Here is a 21614-nt window from a genome sequence, read left to right as displayed (position 1 = left end):
GTGTGATGTTGGTGAGTGTAAAGTATATGGTAAGATTTATCACGGGAGCTGGCACAACTAAGATGCAGTTTTGCATTTTATGAGAATGAATATCGTGGCACTAATGCAAAATATTAAATAGAACTGACCACCATCAAAACAACACATCTCTCTGCACTATTTTTCGTTATTTGCTCCCACTAAAGTTGCCTTTGTTAGCTACCTAATTCAATACAAGAACTGTTCTTTTTATACCCTACATAGAAATTTCCACATTTCACCAAATAAGGCTTCACTTACACATTATAGACAATACTGTTTACAGTGTGTGATTGTAGTTGCATTGCCTCTCCTTCAAACAGATAAAGAAAATGAAAAAGGGAAGGTAAGGTTAAGGCATTGGGAGGGTGAGTGTAAAAGATATGGGAAAGAGAAGGCTAAAAGTAAAGGTACACGCATAAGTAAGGGAAATATAAACATTGGGAAAAGAAAATGGAAACTAAAGCATAAGGTAAGGTTAAAAGTAAATGAAAGTAAAATGTCAAGGCAAGAGCAAGAACTTTAAGTGTGAAGCTAAAGGTAAAAACGAGCCTTTTATGTACAATTTCTGTGGGAACTGCAATTTCTGTTTACTATCATTAGTGGTTTTTCAATGGAAATACAAAACACAAATCAATGCATCTTGACTTGAAAGGCCTTATACTGCAGCCACAGCATTTCCCAACATCGACTGAACTTTTCTTGTGGCTGTAGCGGAAGTACTGATTCCAATGTTGGGGGGTGATAAGCACATTGGGAAGCCCGAAAAGAGGATGGTCCCTGTAAAGAGATTAAAAGCTTGTCAAAGAACTGAGCAGCGACCAAAAAACAATACGGTAGGCCCCTCAGACTCTCACAGTAATTGGGTCCCACCGCCTCGTCTTCCCTGTTCATATCATGATTTAAATTCACCACCCTCTGAACTTTATTTACCAACGTAGATCAAATTGTTCTTGTAACCTTTACCTTCTGCTTCCACATCAGTGAGGCTCTGGAAAATCGATGACCAGTCTCTAAGTCCATACCAGCCTTTCCCAAACGTACCAGTACCCCCTTCGACTTCCCACATTCTGCCCTGCCTGCAGCCTTCAGAATGGTCCCAACAAACACCATTTAAATGCACCATGTTTAATCACGTAAGCAGGTTTAAAACACGACACAATTTATATAAAAAAATATTTAAAAAATGGCAGCTACCGTAAACTAGACTCGCACAGATAGATTTTAAAGTAGAAAAAGTCAGGCCGACTGCCAGTACTTGAAATGCATTATAGGTCCCGTAATTGTTTGTTATTACTGTTATTATTATTATTAACATTATTATAATCCATCCATTTTCTACACCGCTTATCCTCACGAAGGTCACGGGTATGCTGGAGCCTATCCAAGCTAACTCCAGGCAAACAAACAACCATTAATACTCACATTCATACCTACGGACAATTTAGTCTTCAATTAACCTACCATGCATGTTTTGGGGATGTGGGAGGAAACCGGACTACCCAGGGGAAACCCACGCAGGTACAGGGAGAACATGCAAACTCCACATAGGCGAGGTCTTGAACCCAGGTCTTCAGAACTGTGAGGCAGATGTGCTAACCAGTCGTTCACCGTGCCGCCTATTATTATTATTATTATTTAGATCTTTTTTGTTGATAGTTAAATTGTATAGAGGATTTCTGCCATATTAAACATCTTATGTTGTGAGAAATCACATTTGGGGGGAACAATGTAAATATGTAACAGAAAACAATTACACATCTCGCTCACCTGCCAACAGGGAACCGCAGTTTGAGAATCCCTGCAATACAACTACCTTATGAAAATATTCTGCCTTTGCATTACAAACAGACATATGTAAGTAATGTGACCACTTAGCACTTAGAGCAGTATTCAACCTTTTTACACCAAGCACTTCTCCTTGGTAACAACCATGCTCGTGTAGCATTGCCACCTTGTTGTGGTCTAGGGGTTTGCGTGCCTCAGTGAGCTCAAGCAGTAAAGTACCAGCACCCACTGTACAGGTCTTACGACATTGTGCAATGCATTTCTTAGGGGCTGGAAACTGCAAAAAAAAAACACAATCCCACAAAGAAAGCACATCAACAACAAATATGCTGGTGTAGTAGGATTGGAAATGCCTAAGTTTCATTTAAAACAGACACCCCCTTAATTTTTTTTTTTCGTCTTTATTGTTATGAGTTTATACAGTACCAAACCAGCAGATGGTGCTGTAAATGCTGCTGTGGGCTAGAGAGGTATGCGCTGGCGCAGCTTCAGAAGTAACCGCAACCCAAAGGTACGAGTTGAGACATGAGGCAAATGCAAGACTTGTGTGCAACAAACAAAGTGACTTACCAGCATTGCTTTATGTGTGGTCAAACAGGACACAGGGCCATAGGCTGTCTTCAACAAAAGGCATCGGGAAACATGCAGCAGTCACAGGAGAGGGGCAGCCAGTGACCAAGAGAGCCCAAGTGCCCCCAGTTCCTAATAACCAAAAAACAAAGTCGCAGTCAAATGGTTCATGACCAACGCCAAAGAAAAGACTTGCGCAGCTCATTGGGAAAAGATGTATGGTTACATGTGCACACAATGGCGCTCCAATACAAATGTTGCTGGATTCTGGTGCTCAAGTGACTACGGTGGAAAAATCATGGATGCAAAGGACACTGTCTAATGTTCAGATCCAACCACCAGATTCCCTCCTTTCAGACCAACCTCTTGAAATGTATGCTGCAAATGGCACTGATACTCCTTTCAAGGGTTGGGTAGATATGGCACTTGAGACCAAAGTCGCAGTCAACTGGTTCATGACCAACGCCAAAGAAAAGACTTGTGCAGCTCATTGGGAAAAGATGTATGGTTACATGTGCACACAACGGCGCTCCAATACAAATGTTGCTGGATTCTGGTGCTCAAGTGACTACGGTGGAAAAATCATGGATGCAAAGGACACTGTCTAATGTTCAGATCCAACCACTTGATTCCCTCCTTTCAGACCAACCTCTCAATTTATGCTGCAAATGGCACTGATGCTCCTTTCAAGGGTTGGGTAGATATGGCACTTGAGATCAAAAGCAATAACTATGGGTATGTTACGATACAAGTACCAGATTTACTCACCCAGAGCTGTCTTAACCATCCTATCTTAGGCAGTAATGTCATTGCAGTCATCATTAAAGCTAACACAGAGACTGATACAGATGGCACAGGTCTACTCAAAGAAGCTTTAAGTGTCAATGAGAGTACAGCTGAAGCTTTAGTATCTGCACAAGAGGTTTTTACCCCAGCTGATAACTTTCTTGAATGTAGTGTAAAAACTGGTAAAAAGGGAGTAGTGTTACCTGCCGGTCAGATTTGTGAGGTGCAGAGTAAGAGAGTGGCCAGCAGAAGGTGCAATGCTATTTCAGCCAAATGTAAAACTATCCTGATGGTTTAGAGTTGTTCCCCGCGTTAGTAAATGTTGCTAATGGCTCATCAAAAAAAATAAAAAATAAAGAAATTCCGGCGGCACGGTGGACGACTGGTTAGAGAGTCAGCTTCTTAGTTCTGAGGACCCGGCTTCAATCCCCGGCCCCGCCTGTGTGGAGTTTGCATGTTCTTCCCGTCCCTGAGTGGGTTTTCTCCGGGCACTCCGGTTTCCACCCACATCCCAAAAACATGCATGAATTGGAGACTCTGAATTGCCCATAGGTGTGAATGTAAGTGCAAATGGTTGTTTGTTTGTATGTGCCCTGCGATTGGCTGGCAACCAGTTCAGGGTGTACCCCGCCTCCTGCCCGATGACAGCTGGGATAGGCTCCAGCACGCCCGCGACCCTATTGAGGAGAAGCGGCTCAGAAAATAGATGGATGGAATAAAAAATTTCAGTGCAGAACACTATTAAACATGATATTTTCCTTTCCAATAGAACTGTTTAGGGAACATTGGAAGAAGTAGCTAAAGTAAGACCAGTTAACTGTGTTTCAGACATATCAGAGCAGCAAACTTTGGTAAACACATGTTCTGTCAACTTCAGCTCTGTTCATGAAAACAGTGACCAATGCCAAACCTTAAATGACACTAACAAACAAACATGGCATTCCCCTGTTATTTGTCACACCTGAACGAGGATCAGCAAAAGACTGTAAGAGACATTTTTGAAGAGTCGGCTGTTTTTGCCAAAAGGGACTCAGATATCTGCTGTACCCCAGGTCTGCAACTCAGAATCCATCACACCGACAATGTACCAGTTCAAAAATCCTATAACTCCATTCCAAAACCCTTGGATAAGGAAGTGAAAGAGTATGTCCAAAATCTCCGTGACCACAGCTGGGTTAGAAAATCTTCACCACACTTCACCATACCATGAGAAAAAAGGACATGACCTTACGGTTGTGTGCTGACTTTCGGGGGTTAAACCGCAAAACTATCCCTGATCGCCATCCATTCCCATGCATTCAGGACCTGCTGGATCACGTGGGGGCTACTCATGGTTCTCAATTCTTTACCAAGGCAGTGCCTATCACCAAGGCTTTGTCAACGAGAACTCTAAACACGTGACTGCCTTTACCACACCTTGGGGATTATATGAGTTGAACCGTCTCCCATTTAGCCTTACCAACGCCCCAGCAGCCTTTCAAAGATGTATGGAAGGGGTCCTTGAAGGTTTAAGGGATGAGTGCTGTTCTCCTTGTTATGTTATTCTAAGACTTTCACTGACCATGTAATGTAAATGACTTATCACGTGTTCTACAGAAACTCAGGGATCATGTTGTTAAACTACGACCGAAAAAGTTTGAACTTTTGAAGAAACAAATAAGATATGTAGGACTTTTAGTCACAAACAAAGGTGTACAGATAGATCGACAGTGCAGGGAACAACGCGAGGATCTTGTTCGTGGATTTCAGCTCAGCGTTCAACACCATCATCCCTGAACTCCTTTCCTCCAAGCGTCTCCAGCTCAGCGTCTCACCTGCCATTTTCCAGTGGATTCACAGCTTCCTGACGGGCAGGACACAGCAGGTGAGGCTGGGGAGGCCACCTCATCCACACACAGCATCAGCACTGGGGCGCCTCAAGGTTGTGTCCTCGCTCCGCTGCTCTTCTCTCTCTACACGAACGACTGCACCTCAACGCACCCGGCTGTCAAACTCCTGAAGTTTTCAGATGACACCACTGTCATCGGCCTCATCAAGGGCGGTGACGAGTCTGCATATCGACAGGAAGTGGAGCGGCTGGAGCTGTGGTGCGGCCAACACAACCTGGAGCTGAACACGCTCAAGACTGTAGAGATGATCGTGGTCTTCAGGAAGCATCCTTCGCCAGAGCTGCCCCTCACGCTGTCCAGGTGCCTTGTGTCAACCGTCGAGACCTTCAAGTTCCTGGGAATTAGTCTCTCAGGACCTGAAGTGGGCGATCAACATCAACTCCGTCCTCAAAAAGGCCCAGCAGAGGATGTACTTCCTGCGGCTTCTGAGAAAGCACGGCCTGCCACGGGAGCTGCTGAGGCAGTTCGACACAGCAGTCCTGTGTTCTTCCATCACAGTCTGTTTTGGTGCTGCTACAAAAAAGGACAAACTCCGACTGCAACGGACAATCAAAACTGCTGAAAGGATTGTCAGTACCCTCCTACCCACCCTTGAGGACTTGCACGCTGCCAGAACTAAGACAAGAGCATGCAAAATCCTCTCGGACCCTCCACATCCCGGTCACCGGCTCTTCCAGCTCCTTCCCTGAGGTAGGCGCTACCGATCAATGCAAACTAGAACTAGCAGACATTCCAGCAGCTTCTTCCCTCTTGCAATCAACAGCTAACCTACAATTACATTGCAACATGCTGGCAATTTTTTGTCTTTTTGTCTTGAGTTTGTTGTCACATTGTCTTGAGTTTGTTGTCACATTTCTGTCGGGCCAATTATATATTACTCGTGCACTCAGTGTAGTAGTCTCACCACGCTGCACTATTTGCATATCTGTTGTTGACCAATACTGGCCACTCATGCCACAGTAGCATCTGCTCCATTTGCACACTGACTGAGGAGTATCTGCAACATTTGCACAATCAACATTGTCCCAGACTATCGTACTACTCGTTTGAAGTCTCAGCGCCCTTTGCACAATGGTCATTGCACCGCACTATTGCAATATTAGTCATTCGAACTACTCTAAGTGCTAGAGGACTCTGCATCTTTTTGCACAATTTTCTCAATGTCTTTATGTTTCAAAAGTGTTCTCTGTCAATTGACTGTCTGTTGTCGTACTAGAGCGGTTCAATTACCGGAGACAAATTCCTTGTGTGTTTTTTGGACATACTTGGCAAATAAAGATGATTCTGATTCTGATAAAGACCTATCAGAAACAGAGAACCAAAGAATATTGGAGAAGTAAGAGCTCTCCTTGGCTTCCTAGGTTATTACTGGACATTCATATAGTACTTCTCTAGGTTAGTGAGATCACCTTTTAAGCTTTTTGAGAGTCCCAGTGAGTTAAGTAGACCCACTAAAAACCCATTAAACAAATCTAAAAATATTAAATAAACCCACTAAAAACCCATCAAACAACTCTAAGCAGAAAAGTAACAGTGGTCAGCTTCCTTCCAAAACTCCTGTTTCCAGGACACAAGAACACAGTGCAGTTGTAACACGCTTTGTTGACATATTTGTATGGTTTTCATTGTGGGTTCTCAATAACAACGCCGTTACTTGAAGAATTTACTTTCTATCGGACTTGATGGTATCATGTGTACAGACAGGGAAATCTCCATGTCTCTGCTCTGCGCTTCTCTACTCCAGACCCCAAACGCCCCCTAGTGTTTGGAGGTATAAGCAGCATTCGCATGACGAGGCAAAAATGCATTTGCTGTTATCATTACATGTTCCCTTTTTTTTCTAACAAAATAAACACTTTCAACTTTCATAAACATAAACTCTCTTTTTACTTGTTAAACTAAACTCAGTGAACAATAAATCAGCTTGTACTAACCTCAGTCTGTACTACAAAAGTAAAGAACTGTACTTAGGACCACAATTCCAATGAAGTTGGGACGTTGTGTTAAACATAAATAAAAACAGAATACAATGATTTACAAATCATGTTCAACCTATATTTAATTGAATACACTACAAAGACAAAATATTTAATGTTCAAACTGATAAACTTTATTGTTTTTAGCAAATAATCATTAACTTCAAATTTTATGGCTGTAACACGTTCCCAAAAAGCTTCAACAGTTGGCAAAAAAGACTGAGAAAGTTGAGAAATGCTCATCAAACACCTGTTTGGAACATCTCACAGGTGAACAGGCTAATTGGGAACAGGTGGGTGCCATGGTTGGGTATAAAAGGAGCTTCCCTGAATTGCTCAGTCACTCACAAGCAAAGATCAGAATCAGAATCATCTTTATTTGCCAAGTACGTCCAAAAAACACACAAGGAATTTGTAGTTGGAGCCGCTCTAGTACGACAACAGACAATTTACAGAACACTTTGGAGACAGAAAGACATTGACAAAAAAAAACAAAAAAACAGTCACTGAGCAGTAAAGGGTTGCTAGTTATCTGGTAATGCCGGTACATTTTTTTTTTTTTTTTTTTTGACAATTGTGCAAAAAGATGCAGAGTCCTCTAGCACTTAGAGCAGATGGGGCGAGGTTCACCTCTTTGTGAACAAGTGCGTGAGAAAATGGTCGAACAGTTTAAGGACAATGTTCCTCAACGTACAATTGCAAGGAATTTAGGGATTTCATCATCTACGGTCCATATCATCATCAAAAGGTTCAGAGAATCTGGAGAAATCACTGCATGTAAGCAACAAGGCTGAAAACCAACATTGAATGCCCGTGACCTTGGATCCCTCAGGCAGCACTGCATCAAAAACCAACATCAATGTGTAAAGGATATCATCACATGGGCTCAGGAACACTTCAGAAAACCAATGTCAGTAAATAAAGTTTGGCGCTACATCCATTAAGTGCAACTTGAAACTCTACTATGCAAAGCAAAAGCCATTTATCAACAACACCCATTAACGCCGCCGGCTTCTCTGGGCCCGAGCTCATCTAAGATGGACTGATGCAAAGTGGAAAAGTGTTCTGTGGTCCGACGAGTCCACATTTCAAATCGGGCCAAAGAGGAAAAGAACCATCCAGACTGTTATGGACGCAAAGTTCAAAAGCCAGCATCTGTGATGGTTTGGGGCTGTGTTAGTGCCAATGGCATGGGTAACTTACACATACGTGAAGGCACCATTAATGCTAAAAGGTACATACAGGTTTTGGAGAAACATATGCTGCCATCTAAGCAACGTCTTTTGCATGTACGCCCCTGCTTATTTCAACAAGACAATGCCAAACCACGTACTGCACGTGTTACAACAGTGTGGCTTTGTAGTAAAAGAGTGTGGGTACTAGACTGACCTGCTTACTGTCCAGACCTGTCTCCCATTGAAAATGTGTGGCCCATTATGAAGCGTAAAATACGACAACGGAGAATTGTACATGAATCAAGAACAGGAAAGAATTCCACCAACAAAGGTTCAACTATGCGTGTCCTCAGTTCCCAAACATTTGTTGAATGTTGTTAAAAGAAAAGGTGATGTAACACAGTGGTAAACATGACCCTGTCCCAGCTTTTTTGGAACGTGTTGCAGCCATAAAATTCCAAGTTAATTATTATTTGCTAAAAACAATAAAGTTTATCAGTTTAATATCTTGTCTTTGTAGTGTATTCAATTAAATATAGGTTGAACATGATGTGCAAATCATTGTATTCTGTTTTTATTTGTTTAACATAACGTCCCAACTTCAATTGGAATTGTGGTTGTATTAACGATTACAATTATAAAGTAATGAATATGTTGTGCAATTGAATAGTATGCACAATTATTTTGATTACATAATGTACTGCAATAACTACCCTCGTTAATGTTCTTGACAAAATTTTGAAAATACGGAAATTCAGACAAATTTGGACGTGTTCGGGAAGTGAATTCCTATCAGTCGGCAGCTCTGCATCTGAGTGATGGTAATCAAACATATTGTTAAATTAATACAACTCAATAGAGAGCATTACAGGTACATTTCAACAAATTAGAAGTGTCAGAAGCTTAATTAAGTTAGGTAGTTCAATTCAAAATGTGAAACTCATACAGATGCACTATACAAACAAACAAGATGAAAATGTGTTGTGATTTTTATTTTTATTTTTAATATATATGTATGATTTTGATGATTACACTGGGATTTCATTTGATTTGCGTCCCACGTCTGAGACGCACAAAAATGAGCAGGGACGCATGAAACATGATCAATCTGCGTCCATCGACGCACCGACGCACAGCATTGCTTTCCTGTGCGTGTGCGTGTGTTTGTCTGTGTGCGTGTGTGTTTTTTACTGTGTCACAGTGGAGTTTTTACGCTTCTGCTGTGGTATTATAATTGAGGTTTATTGACAATCAGACTTGATCAGCCGAACAGAACAAAGTTTCTAGAAGGGAAAGAGAAACAGACAAAAGACCAAGCACTAATTGTAAACAGGATGAGAGAAGTAAGTCATTACATTATCTACAACAATGAAACATTAAATATGAGTGTTGCATGGGGCTGTAGTGCTACACCCTGTGAGGGAAGGACAGGACAAGATAGAACAGGACAAGGACAGGAGAAGAAGCATGCAGGACAAGGGTCGTGAACCCGGCTGTACATCTGAAGTGTGGTGGGATTAATTATGTAAATTATAAAAGTCTACAGGACGAGAGTATAAGTGAGAGCTTACACAAGCGATGTGCATATTCATGAGTTATTTGTTGCAGTAAGTGCGTGACCCCACACCCAATGAAAGAGTCTAGGGGTGTGTGCCTGCAGATACATGCAAGTGAATTGACACCGTTTTACATGCACAAAGACGGACAGACGTGTCCTGTAATTGCTGTGGGCGCACTGCGGCGGCTGAGGACCCCACCCAATCAATCAAGGGGCGGGATCAGGCCCAGGGGCAATCAATCAAGGGGCGGGATCAGGCCCAGGGGTCCACCCGAGAGCAGCCCGGCGGACGGGACACTTCCCACACCGAGGGACCCAGGGTGGTCCGCCGGCCCCACCGAAGCGCCCCGACAACTGGCCACCCAGGGGGGACCGCAGGGACCCAATGTCAACCCCCCCAGCCAATCCCCCCACCCCACCCACCGCACCACACGCCCCGCCGCCCCACCCCTCCTCCACTCCCAGGAGAGCCAGAAGCCCCCAGCCCGCAGGGCCCCCGATGCAGCCAGTCCCCGCCCAGCCCGAGGTCCCTTGTTTGTTGGAAAGGAGGGCGGATAGGGGCACCCGACAAGGGAACAATAAGGGGGGTGGGGAACCCAAGGAGCAGCCGCGGGCCATGAGAGGTCAGCCCCAACACCAAGCAGTCATCCAGCCCAGGGGGCCTGGTCTCAGGAGCACCGCCATGCAAGTAAGTGAGACCCACATCCCCCCTGTTACTATGACTACCAGGTCCCCAACTGGCAGTCATTGGCCCTGCCCCGTGTATCAGTGCCCCCCCCCCCCCTCCACCTCCGAGTGGTGTGGTGCATTAAAATCTGGAGAGGTCAGTGAGCCGAGGGGGTGGGGGCAGGGCTGCCAGGCACTACTGCCTAACAGACAAACCCCCCCCCCCCACCACCACCCTCCGCCCCCCAGAGATGGGTGTATGTGGTGCATTAAAACATGGGGAGTGTGTGTGATGCATTTAAAATACAGCAGGGCAGGCAGGGCGGAGGTGCAGGGCGCACAGACTGGGAAACAGCACAGACGTGGCCCACGTGAGCATTAAAGTCCCCCAGCGGAACGATGGAGTACCCAGCGGGAGCGCTTCCAGCACCCCCTCCAAGGACTCCAAAAAGGGTAGGTACTCTGAACTGCTGTTTGGTGCATAGGCACAAACAACAGTCAGGAACTGCCCCCCCCCCCACCCGAAGGCGGAGGGAGGCTACCCTCTCGTCCACTGGGGTGAACCCCAATGTACAGGCGCCAAGCCGGAGGGCAATAATATACCCACACCTGCTCGGCGCCTCTCACCGTGGGCAACTACAGAGTGGAAGAGATTCCAATCCTTCCTGAGTGGACTGGTACCAGAGCCCAAGCTGTGTGTGAAGGGGAGCCCGACTATATCTAGTCAAAACATCTCGACCTCACACACTACCTCAGGCTCCTTCCCTGTCAGAGAGGTTACGTTCCACGTCCCTCGAGTCAGTTTCTGATTGCCAAGGTCCCTGCTTTCGGTCATCGCCCAGCTCACGATGCACCCGGCCCCTATGGCCCCTCACACAGGTGGTGGGTCCATGGAAAGGGGAACCCACGTTACCCTTCCGGGATGTGCCCGGTCGGGCCCGGGTGCAGGCCCGGCCACAAGGCGCTCGCCTTCAAGCCCCACCTCCAGGCCTGGCTCCAGAGGGAGGCCCCGGTGGCCCGCATCCGGGCAAGGGAAAACGTGATCCAATAATTTTTCTCATCATAGGGGTCTTTGGAGCCCTCACCTAGGACCTGTTTGTCATGGGTGACCCTGCCAGGGGCATAAATCCCCAGACAATTTAGCTCCTCGGATCATTGGGACACACAAACCCCTCCACCACGATAAGGTGGGTGATGTACCAATGTGGCGGCTCGATGGACGACTGGTTAGCACATCTGCCTCACAATTCTGAGGTTGTGGGTTCAAATCCGTGTGGAGTTTGCATCGTCTCCACGTGCCCGTGTGGGTTTTCTCCGGGTACTCCGGTTTCCTCCCACTTCCCAAAAAGATGCACGGTAGGTTAAATGAAGACCCAAAATTCCCCGTAGGCCTGAATATCAGTGTGAATGGTTGTTTGTTTATATGTGCCCTGGGATTGGCTGGTGCCCAGTTCAGGTTGTACCCTGCCTCTCACCCGGCTGGGATAGGCTCCAGCACGCCTGCGACCTGAGTGTGGAGAAGCAGTACGGAAAATGGTTGGATGCATGTACCAATGTTTTTATTGTTATGATTTTATACACAGGGGGCACGGTAGGCCGACTGGTGAGAGCGTCTGCCTCACAGTTCTGAGGACCGGGGTTCAATCCCCGGCCCCGCCTGTGTGGAGTTTGCATGTTCTCCCCGTGCCTGCGTGGGTTTTCTCCGGGCACTCCGGTTTCCTCCCACATCCCAAAAACATGCGTGGTAGGTTGATTGAAATCTCTAAATTGCCCCTAGGTGTGAATGTGAGTGAGAATGGTTGTTTTTTTATGTGTGCCCTGCGATTGGCTGGCAACCAGTTCAGGGTGTACCCCACCTCCTGCCCGATGATAGCTGGGATAGGCTCCAGCACTCCCGCGACCCTTGTGAGGAGAAGCGGCTCAGAAAATGGATGAATGGATGGATTTTATACACTACCAAACCAGCAGATGGTGCTGTAAGTGCTGCTTTGGGCTAGAGAGGTATGCGCAGGCGCAGCTTCAGAAGTAAACGCTGTGGCCGACTGATGAAAGTCTCCTCTTGTTTGTCCGCACTCGTCCACAGTAGTCTATTGGCTGCACAGGGAAGACTACCTTTGTGCCACTTGTTGCAGCTCAGCTTCCCCTAGGGCTGGCGTCGGTGACACTGGCGCTTGATGTGTACGAATGAATCCGCCTTCACATTTCTACCTACCGCCTCATGCCTAGAACTGGCACTGGTTCCGTCTAACTTGGTAACCACATTTATTATAATGAGTTTCACAATGTTTTCAAGAACAATGAGAACCTGCCAGTCTGTTTTGCATATGTACAAGTATATAAGTATACATTGTGCAGGGTGACCTCATTTGTATAAGAAATATTCAAAATGCCTGACAAACCTTTCAACATTTCTGATGGCTGTTCAAAGTCGGAGACACCGTGATTAAATTTAACTCAAACTGAGAACTCTTTCTAACGCGTTGACCCCCTCGTGGAGCTAGATCAGGACACGAGAATATCAGAGCAGCTCTCAATATGTGGGAAAGAAACATAGATCCCACTAAAGAGCCACATCAGAGGGTTTGTATTTTACAAAGAATCCAGTGAAGGCATGATTTTACAGCCACAGCCTACACTTTTATCCAAAGATAGCATCCCTCAATCACATACTGTAATTACATTAAAGTAGATGATATCAGAGTCAGCATCCGTTGTGACGGACAAGTGGCAAAAGTACCCACACTCTGTACTTAAAGGTCCACCTTTCTACTGCTTTTATGCATAACATAGGTCAAAATGAGTGTGTGACAAAGTTTAAGGTAGACATCTATGCGGTTTGTCATTTGAATGCAAACGTCCTTTAACACCAAAACCACTTGCAAAAGACATTTGGAATCGCGCACAGTGTTACGTAGTTTTGGTTATTATATTCATATATTATACCTGACCACTTCGTGACTGTTACCCGCACACTCAACACAGCATTTCCGGGTTTTAACGACCGAGTCGCAGCCGCTCCAGAGCCATCAAAATACACTGAATACATTTGTTGTGTTTTACAACAATATCCATCCATCCATTTTCTGAGCCGCTTCTCCTCACTAGGGTCGCGGGCGTGCTGGAGCCTATCCCAGCTGTCATCGGGCAGGAGGCGGGGTACACCCTGAACTGGTTGCCAGCCAATCGCAGGGCACATAGAAACTAACAACCATTCGCACTCACAGTCATGCCTACGGGCAAAGTCTCCAATGGGAGGAAACCGGAGTGCCCGGAGAAAACCCACGCAGGCACGGGGAGAACATGCAAACTCCACACAGGCGGGGACGGGGATTGAACCCCGCACCTCAGAACTGTGAGGCTGACGCTGTAACCAGTCGGCCACCGTGCCGCCGTTTTACAACAATACTTAACTATATTTGTATAGTTGTTTGTATAGTGAATGCGAATCTTGCATTCATTATCGCCAGCCGGGGTCCTCCGGTCACTTCGATTGATATGAATGGGAGCGAAAGACGAACACAAAATGATCCCTCTGTTGATATTCACCCTCTTTCGGTCACCTGGTTCGAGCGTGCCAGCGGCCTGCTGGCAATGACTAAGGTGGTGGAGGCATGTCCTGCGCCCAGCAAAACAGATATTGCCACGGCGACTCCCGTGGGGCTTGGTGAAGGCTTGTCGGTGTGGCTCGGTGGATAGTGTTGTTTCGTTCGCTAACGTTTCGTTCAGAAGAACAAATCTTTTTAGTGAACGAACTGAACTGAATCAGTTTATGCAATAATTCGTTCTTTGAGCTTGGCCGCCGTGAGGCGAGGGAGTCGGCTGGGAGCAGAAACGGAACTGTTGAAGCGTTCTGTCACTCATTTCTGAATCTTCGGCGAATGACCAATGAGCAGCCAAGCGTGCAGGCGGGGGCGGGACTTAATTCAACGTCAAATGTGATTTGCGATTCGCCAGCGTTGTCACTCACTTCGGCGAATGACCAGCGTCAACGGCCAGCGTCAAGCAGTCAGGGACTTAAGTGTATTGAGTGATTCGTTCAGTGAACTGGTGTACTGAAGAGTGATTCGTTCGTTGAACTTATCGTTCGTGATCCGTTAGACACGAGTGATTCGTTCGTTGAACTTAATTTGGAGCGATGTACTAGCACGATGAGTGATTCGTTTGCGCAAGGAATAACGTACTACGCAGTGAACGTACTCATGAGTCCTGACGTCCTCGCGGGGATAGCTTTCACTAGCAGCTTCGAGCTAACGGCAAATGTTTGAGTCAGTCAAGCACATGAAAACAAGTACACATTTAATATACCTTAATAATAAATGTTTTTACGTACACATACATATGATTCCCCTCTAATTAGATTATTAAAGCTTTTTTTATTTAATAATACATTAAACTTAAGGCGGCACGGTGTACGACTGGTTAGAGCATCAGCCTCACAATTCTGAGGACCGGGGTTCAATCCTGGCCCCGCCTGTGTGGAGTTTGCATGTTCTCCCCGTGCCTGCGTGGGTTTTCTCCGGGCACTCCGGTTTCCTCCCAGATTGTATTTGTGTTCTGTGTGATAAATAATGCGATCAAATACGGCACTTATATGACCGTTTTAAATTAACAGTCTACAGAACAAATACATTTGAAGCAGAACATAAAGACATCCAATCAAAAGACAGATTTACATTTTTTATTTCTTAAAATAACATTACAGCTGACAATGAAAATCGGACATTAAAAGATGAGGTTATTTGTTAGACTCCCATTCGCCTCTATTGGCCTGAATCTATCATGTTTCTCTAAGTGGGCATGTTAACTTTATTTTCAGCAGGCAGCAAACACTAGCTAATGTAACATTTGAAGATTGCTGAACTAGGCATCGAAGAATGTGACCTCTAGCTATCAGATGCCATGATATGGACCAATTAGACGCAAGGTGTTTTTCATATTTAAATTAGCGAGGATGAGAGATTCAGTCAGAGAAAAGCTCATTTACCAGAATATGAAGATTTGGTGAGGTTTATAGCAAGACACGGGCCCTTTCGCTTCCTTCACACTGACCTTATGACTGCCATTGACTTGCTTTCCGGAGCCCCCCTGCCATCCAACAGTACAATCTTTCACGTCCGGAGAGGGCGGCCATGGAAAAGTACATCAGTGACTCATTGGCGGCCAGACTCATCGGACCCTCCTCCTCTCCTCTGGGGGCAGGGTTCTTTTCTGTGACAAAGAAAGACAAGACTCTCAGACCATGCATTGATTTTAAGACATTGAAGAATATAACAATCAAAAATAAATACCCGCTTTCACTCATTGACCCCACTTTTGTACCTCTCAACCAAGCAACCTGTAACGGAGCGTAGTAGGATGTGAATTGGATTGGACCCAAGAGCAGACTGAGGCCAAGGGAGTAGATTTAGAATAGTTTATTGTAGGTTGGCTCAGGGTAATGTCCAAGGCGAGGTGGAAGACCGTCGACGACGAGAACTGAGCAGGATGCGGGAACGTAAGCAGGTGGGTCAGCTTGGCGGCGTGGCTGGAGCGGTCAGCGAGACGGGGTAGGCACGGACGGAACACTGGAGACAGGGAAGAACACAATCGGGTGAGTACAGATGCGGGTCATAGGATAATTACTATCGCATCACAAAACCTGGGAGTACGAGAGTCGGCCGGTGAGTCACAAACAAGCATCAGGCGATGCTGGAGAACTTGACAGGCTTTAAATGCAGGCAGTAATCCGTGCTGCTTGAAGACAGGTGTGCTGAACAGGTGATGCTAATTGCTTGGGAGACAGGGGGGAGAGGGAGCGACAAGGCTCACGGCACGACCCAAGCCCCAAAAGAGGAACTGCAGAGCATGGATCATGACACAACCATTTTTACAAAACTCAATTTACAAAATGCTTATCATTTGGTGGGCATCAGAGAGGGGGACGAATGGAAGACTGCTTTCAAAAACCTCTTCGGACATTTTCAGTACCTCGTCGAAAGGCCGAAAAATGTGAATTCAGTGTTCCATCCCTTATCTTTTTAGGCTACATTCTTGCTCAAGGACAGCTCAGACCAGACCCAGTTAAAATCAAGGCAGTGGCTAAATGGCAAGTACACACCACATGAGACTCCAGCAATTTTTGGGCTTTGCAAACTTCAACCAGTGACTCATCAGAGACTACAGAGCAAGGTTGCAGCGACCCATCTCTCCAGTTTGTGCTTGAGGTGGATGCCTCTAACTCAGGTGTAGGAGCTGTCCTCTCGCAGAGAAGTTCAAAGGCCCAAAGGTACACCCCTATGCTGTCTTCTCCAGAAAATTATCCCCGGCAAAGAAGAACTATGATGTCGGCAACAGAGAGCTGTTGGACGTGGTGGCTACACCTCAGTAGTGGAGACATAGGCTGGAGGGAGCTGAGGTTCTGTTCCTGGTACTCACCGATCATAAGAAAAAAACTTACTTTTTTGCAGTCAGATAAATGCCTTAACTCCCGTCAGTCTCGTTGGGCCCTTTTCCTTGGACAGTTTAGCTTCTCTGTCTCCTATTGCCCAGGCACCCTTAACATCAAACCAGACGCTCTCCCCCACATGCATGATTCCCCATAGGAGGAGCAGAACACAGAAGCCATCCTCCAATCTTCTTGCTTCATCGGAGCGGCAGTGTGGGATATCGACCCGGCAGTTCTGCAGGCACAAGAACAATAACCTGATCCTGGTTCGGGTCCCAGAAACCGGCTCTTCATCCCAGAGCTTGTTCGCTCCCAGGTCCTCCAGTGGGGACACTCCTCCAAGTTAGCTTGTCATCCTGGGTTAACCGAACGCTCCAGTTCCTTCCGCAGCGTTTTTGGTGGCCTAAAATGGCTGAGGATGTTAAGGATTTTGTCGCCTCCTGTTCAGTCTGCTTCCGGGGAAAGGCCTCCCATTGTCAACCTATGGGTGTCCTTAAGCCCCTTCCCGTTCCTGGGCGCCCCTAGTCTCACCTGGCCATTGATTTCATCACAGGTCTGCCGCCTTCCAATGGTCCGCATTGCTGTCAGTAAGTCGGATTTGTTTCCGGTGAGGGTTGGTCCCCGCCAAGGCTTCCCTTTGTCACCGATTCTGTTCATAACTTTCATTGACAGAATTTCTAGGCGCAGCCGAGGAGTGGGGGGGGGGGGGGGGGGGGGGATGTCTGGTTTGGTGGCCTGAGTATTGCATCGCTTTTTGCAGATGATGTGGTTCTCTTGGTTTCATCAAGCCATGAGCTCCAACTCTCACTGGAACGGTTCGGAGCCGAATGTGAAGCGGCTGGGATGAAAATTAGCACCTCCAAATCTGAGACCATGGTCCTCAGTCGGAAAAGGGTGGAGTCCCCTCTCCAGGTCAGTGATGAGGAGTGTAGGAGTTCAAGTATCTTGGGGTCTTGTTCAGGAGTGAGGGAAGAATGGAACGGGAGATTGATAGGCGGATCGGTGCGTCTGCAGTGATGCAGACTTTGTATCGGTCCGTTGTGGTGAAGAAGGAGCTAAGCTGAAAGGCGAAGCTCTCAATTTACTGGTCAATCTACGTTCCTACCCTCACTATGGTCAAAAGCTGTTGGTCGTGACCGAAAGAACAAGATTCTGGATACAAGCGGCTGAAATGAGTTTCCTCCGCAGGGTAACTGGGCTCTCCCTGAGAGATTGGGTGAGAAGCTCGGTCATCTGCGAGGGGCTCAGAGTAGAGCCGGTGCTCCTCCACATTGAGAGGAGCCAGATGAGGTGGCTCGGGCATCTGATTAGGATGCCTCCTGGACGCCTCCCTGGTGAGGTGTTCTGGGGATGTCCCACCGTGAGGAGACCCCAGGGATGACCCAGGACGCCCTGGAAAGACTATGTCTCCAGGGTGGCCTGGGAACACCTCGGGATCCCCCCAGAAGAGCTGAATGAAGTGGCTGGGGAAAGGGAAGTCCGGGCTTCCCTGCTAAAGCTACTGCCCCCACGACCCAACCTCGGATAAACGGAAGAAAATGGATGGATGGATGGATGGACATCAACGATACTTTGATGTGATAGTTTTGGGGAAAATGTATCACCCTAAAAAATTGCTATAATTACGGGCTGAAAAATAATATATCGAGAGAGAACAAGAGCAATGGATAACACACAAAAAAACCTTTACAAATGTACAAATAGAAATAAAAATCTGAAATATAGCAGGACTGCGACGTAACAACCGTCATATAGCGGACCATTACTGTAACTGTACTTTGTGATGATAAGTTGCAGGGACTCATTGTTCCAGGGCTGGGACTCATTGTTTCCAGACATGTGCATCCAGGAACTCACATAGTCTGAATTGTAAAATGATCTATGTCGTGACAATTCACTGTCATTATGATACAATACAATACCATTTCGCCTTTACTAAATTTTTGAAGCCACACACCATCTCCAACATTTGAATATTTATTATGGTCGACCGCCATTACACTTTTGATCTCATGCACTCCAAAATGGCATCAAAAAACAGAAACGCCAGAATACATGTCAATTTGTTGAACAAAAATAGATTTAAATGGAGCAGCACTGTGAAATCTGGCACCTGTTCTTAATGGTTCTCAGCATGTGTCGGTTTACTGCCGTAAAGATGATGGAAGGACATTCTTGTGGGTTGTCAGCATGACAGTCACATCTGACACCCTGACACCCAATGGGAGCAAAAATAATATTTAAATGTTTTGCATTTTCACCTCATGTAGACCAAGGTCAGGGAAACAATAGACCCAGAGTATCAATCCATATTCCACCACTTATCCTGTTCAGGGTCATGGGTGAGATGGAGTGAGAGGATGCATACACCCTCGATTGGTCCACTGGTCCGTTACAGGCAGTGTTGGGCAGGCTACTTGGAAAATGTAGTGAGCTAAGGTACAAGCTATTCTACATTAAATGTTGCTTAACTACATTGAAGCTACCCACAAGAGAACTGTAGCTAGCTAAGCTCCAATAAAATGACAAAAGTGGCTATACAGAGCTACTTCAGATGGGTGGAGCCTCTAAAATAAAAATCGAATTTCCAAAATTTGTAATTGTATTTGTAATACCATTAGGGTATAAATGAACACTGAATTCGAATCTGATGGACAATCGTGCCTCTTACTATCACAACAATATCAATGTTATAAATGAAGTGTATTTTTTTTCTGCGGCCCATGTTTCAACTGTGGTTTGGGTGGCTTTCAGTGTGTCATCGCCAGATGTGGTTATTCAGCCGGCCTGGCACACATTGTCACTAAAGTTAAAGTACTACACACTCAACCGACATTGAAATAACCTTTTATGGACAGTTTCACATTGTACAGATTGCATTTGTTGCGTTTGTGTACTCAAAATATTGAACCCCAAAGCACAGCCACACAAAATTTTATTTAAACAATGGAGCACAACAACGTGAGCAAGGAAAATATACACAATTAAAAAACGTATAAATAAGTGTGTGTGTGTGTGTATACACGCATATATTAGTGGTGTCACGATTCATTCATTATATCAATGTATCGATTTATATTCCGGTGGCACGGTGCACATCCTCACAGTTCTGAGGACCGGGGTTAAAATCCGGTTTCCCCTGTGTGGAGTTTGCATGTTCTTCCCTTGCCTGCATGGGTTTTCCCCGGGTACTACGGTTTCTTCCCACATCTCCAAAACATGCATGGTAGGTTAATTGAAGACTCTAAATTGCCCATAGGTGTGAATGTGTGTGTGAATGGTTGTTTGTTTATATGTGCCCTGCGATTAGCTGTGACCAGTTCAGGGTGTAGCCCACCTCTCGCCCGAAGATAGCTAGGATAGGCTACAGCACGCCAGCGACCCTAGTGAGGATAAGTGGTAAAGAAAATGGATGGAGGGATGGAAAAAATTCAAAACCAAACTTAATTAATACTGCCTTGAAGGAGTAACATACAATCACTTGTTTACTGCTCCCCCCCCCCTTTTTTTTTGGCCTTTTCCAATTCCCCAGATTCAACACTCCTTCAGCATGTTTTTTGTGAGTTTCTCAGGTGGCTGAACTATCCTGTTCGGTCTTTTTTTATGGCTGGTGAAGTGGGTACAGTTTTACCAAGGTCAGTTCTTTTTGGGGAAATCTGGCAGTCATTGCTACCTGTTCTGGTGTTAGTCACCTCTGGTGACTGTGGCATTTTGTGAGCTGTCGATTAGTAGATGGATGTCCACATAGTTTCTCCTCAAAGCTGTTTCACGATCTGTCTTGATGATGCGAGGTCTGGGTGTGAATTCCAGCTGAACCAGTCCCCTTTCCAGTTGAGTAGCCCAGAAGGCGAACTCTGTCCCCCCGTTGGTTTTATCAGGTCTTTATGTACGAACATGTTAGTTCCGATACGACATCCAATCAACATCTGACCTGGTGAGGCACCAATAGGCAGCGGTGCGCTCCTGCAGATCAATAAAGTTGTCTGAAAACCTCTTTTCCTTTGTGAGCCTTTTTTATTAGTCCTTTCATGATATTAACTGAGCTTTCTGCAAGTCCATTTGACCTGGGGAAGTTTGGGCTTGACTGGTTGTGGCAGAAACTCCACTTTATCACAAATTCTTCAACTTGAAGCTTGAAAAATGTCATCTATTATCTAAAAACAGTTCATTTTGGACTCCGTGTCTTGCAAATACAGTCTTCAGAAAACATATTTCACAAGAAGTTGTAGTATGAATGATGTCTGTGTTCATTCGTGGCCAAGAGTTGACTTTGCGTGTCCTCCATTGACATTTTTATTCTCGTAGTTGTCCTTTTATTATTATTATTTTTTTAGTTTAGTCTAGTTTTCTAACATTTCCTTGCTTATTGCAGGGAGTATTAAAAAGCTTGTTCCCTTTCAATATGATGCTGTCCACAACTGTCAGTTCTGTTCTACACATCCAGTATTGCTGTATGTCTCTGTGTGTGTTCTCATGGTCATGTATGTCTTTCTCTTTTCCGATCTTGTTTCTTCTCTTTTCAGAGACAGGGAGGGATGACATTGACACTATCGACTATCATGTCCACATAAACCTGTATTTCAGCATTTTTTGTTTTCGTCTGCGCTTTCATTTTCATCAACTGCGCGAGAACGTGTGTCTGCAGCAAACATGTATTTACCTGGTGTGTAGATCATAGTTGCATCATATTTTTGCAGACCTATCATCATGCATTGTATCCCCGTTAAGTGGCTCAGACATGATTGACACCAGGGGCTTTTGATC

The 21614-nt window shown here is 45.6% G+C and overlaps 2 long non-coding RNA genes across 3 annotated transcripts; both read right to left on the bottom strand.

The window, feature by feature from the left end:
- Positions 1-629: 629 nt before the first annotated feature.
- Positions 630-14169, bottom strand: LOC133486493 (uncharacterized). Of its 2 annotated transcripts, none has more exons than XR_009791046.1 (3): positions 13973-14169; positions 2377-2508; positions 630-798 (listed from the first exon to the last, which is right to left on the bottom strand). It is a non-coding gene; the product is annotated as an uncharacterized LOC133486493 (long non-coding RNA). The 2 variants fall into 2 exon arrangements; XR_009791047.1 differs by having other exon boundaries at positions 13987-14169.
- Positions 14170-15136: 967 nt separating this feature from the next.
- On the bottom strand, positions 15137-16182 carry LOC133486430 (uncharacterized). Its single transcript, XR_009791028.1, has 3 exons — positions 16065-16182; positions 15715-15990; positions 15137-15634 (listed from the first exon to the last, which is right to left on the bottom strand). It is a non-coding gene; the product is annotated as an uncharacterized LOC133486430 (long non-coding RNA).
- Positions 16183-21614: the final 5432 nt, after the last annotated feature.

This window comes from Phyllopteryx taeniolatus, chromosome 12 (assembly GCF_024500385.1).
Source record: "Phyllopteryx taeniolatus isolate TA_2022b chromosome 12, UOR_Ptae_1.2, whole genome shotgun sequence".
Classification (NCBI taxonomy): Eukaryota; Metazoa; Chordata; class Actinopteri; order Syngnathiformes; family Syngnathidae; genus Phyllopteryx; species Phyllopteryx taeniolatus.
This window is presented reverse-complemented; position numbering and strand designations above follow the sequence as displayed.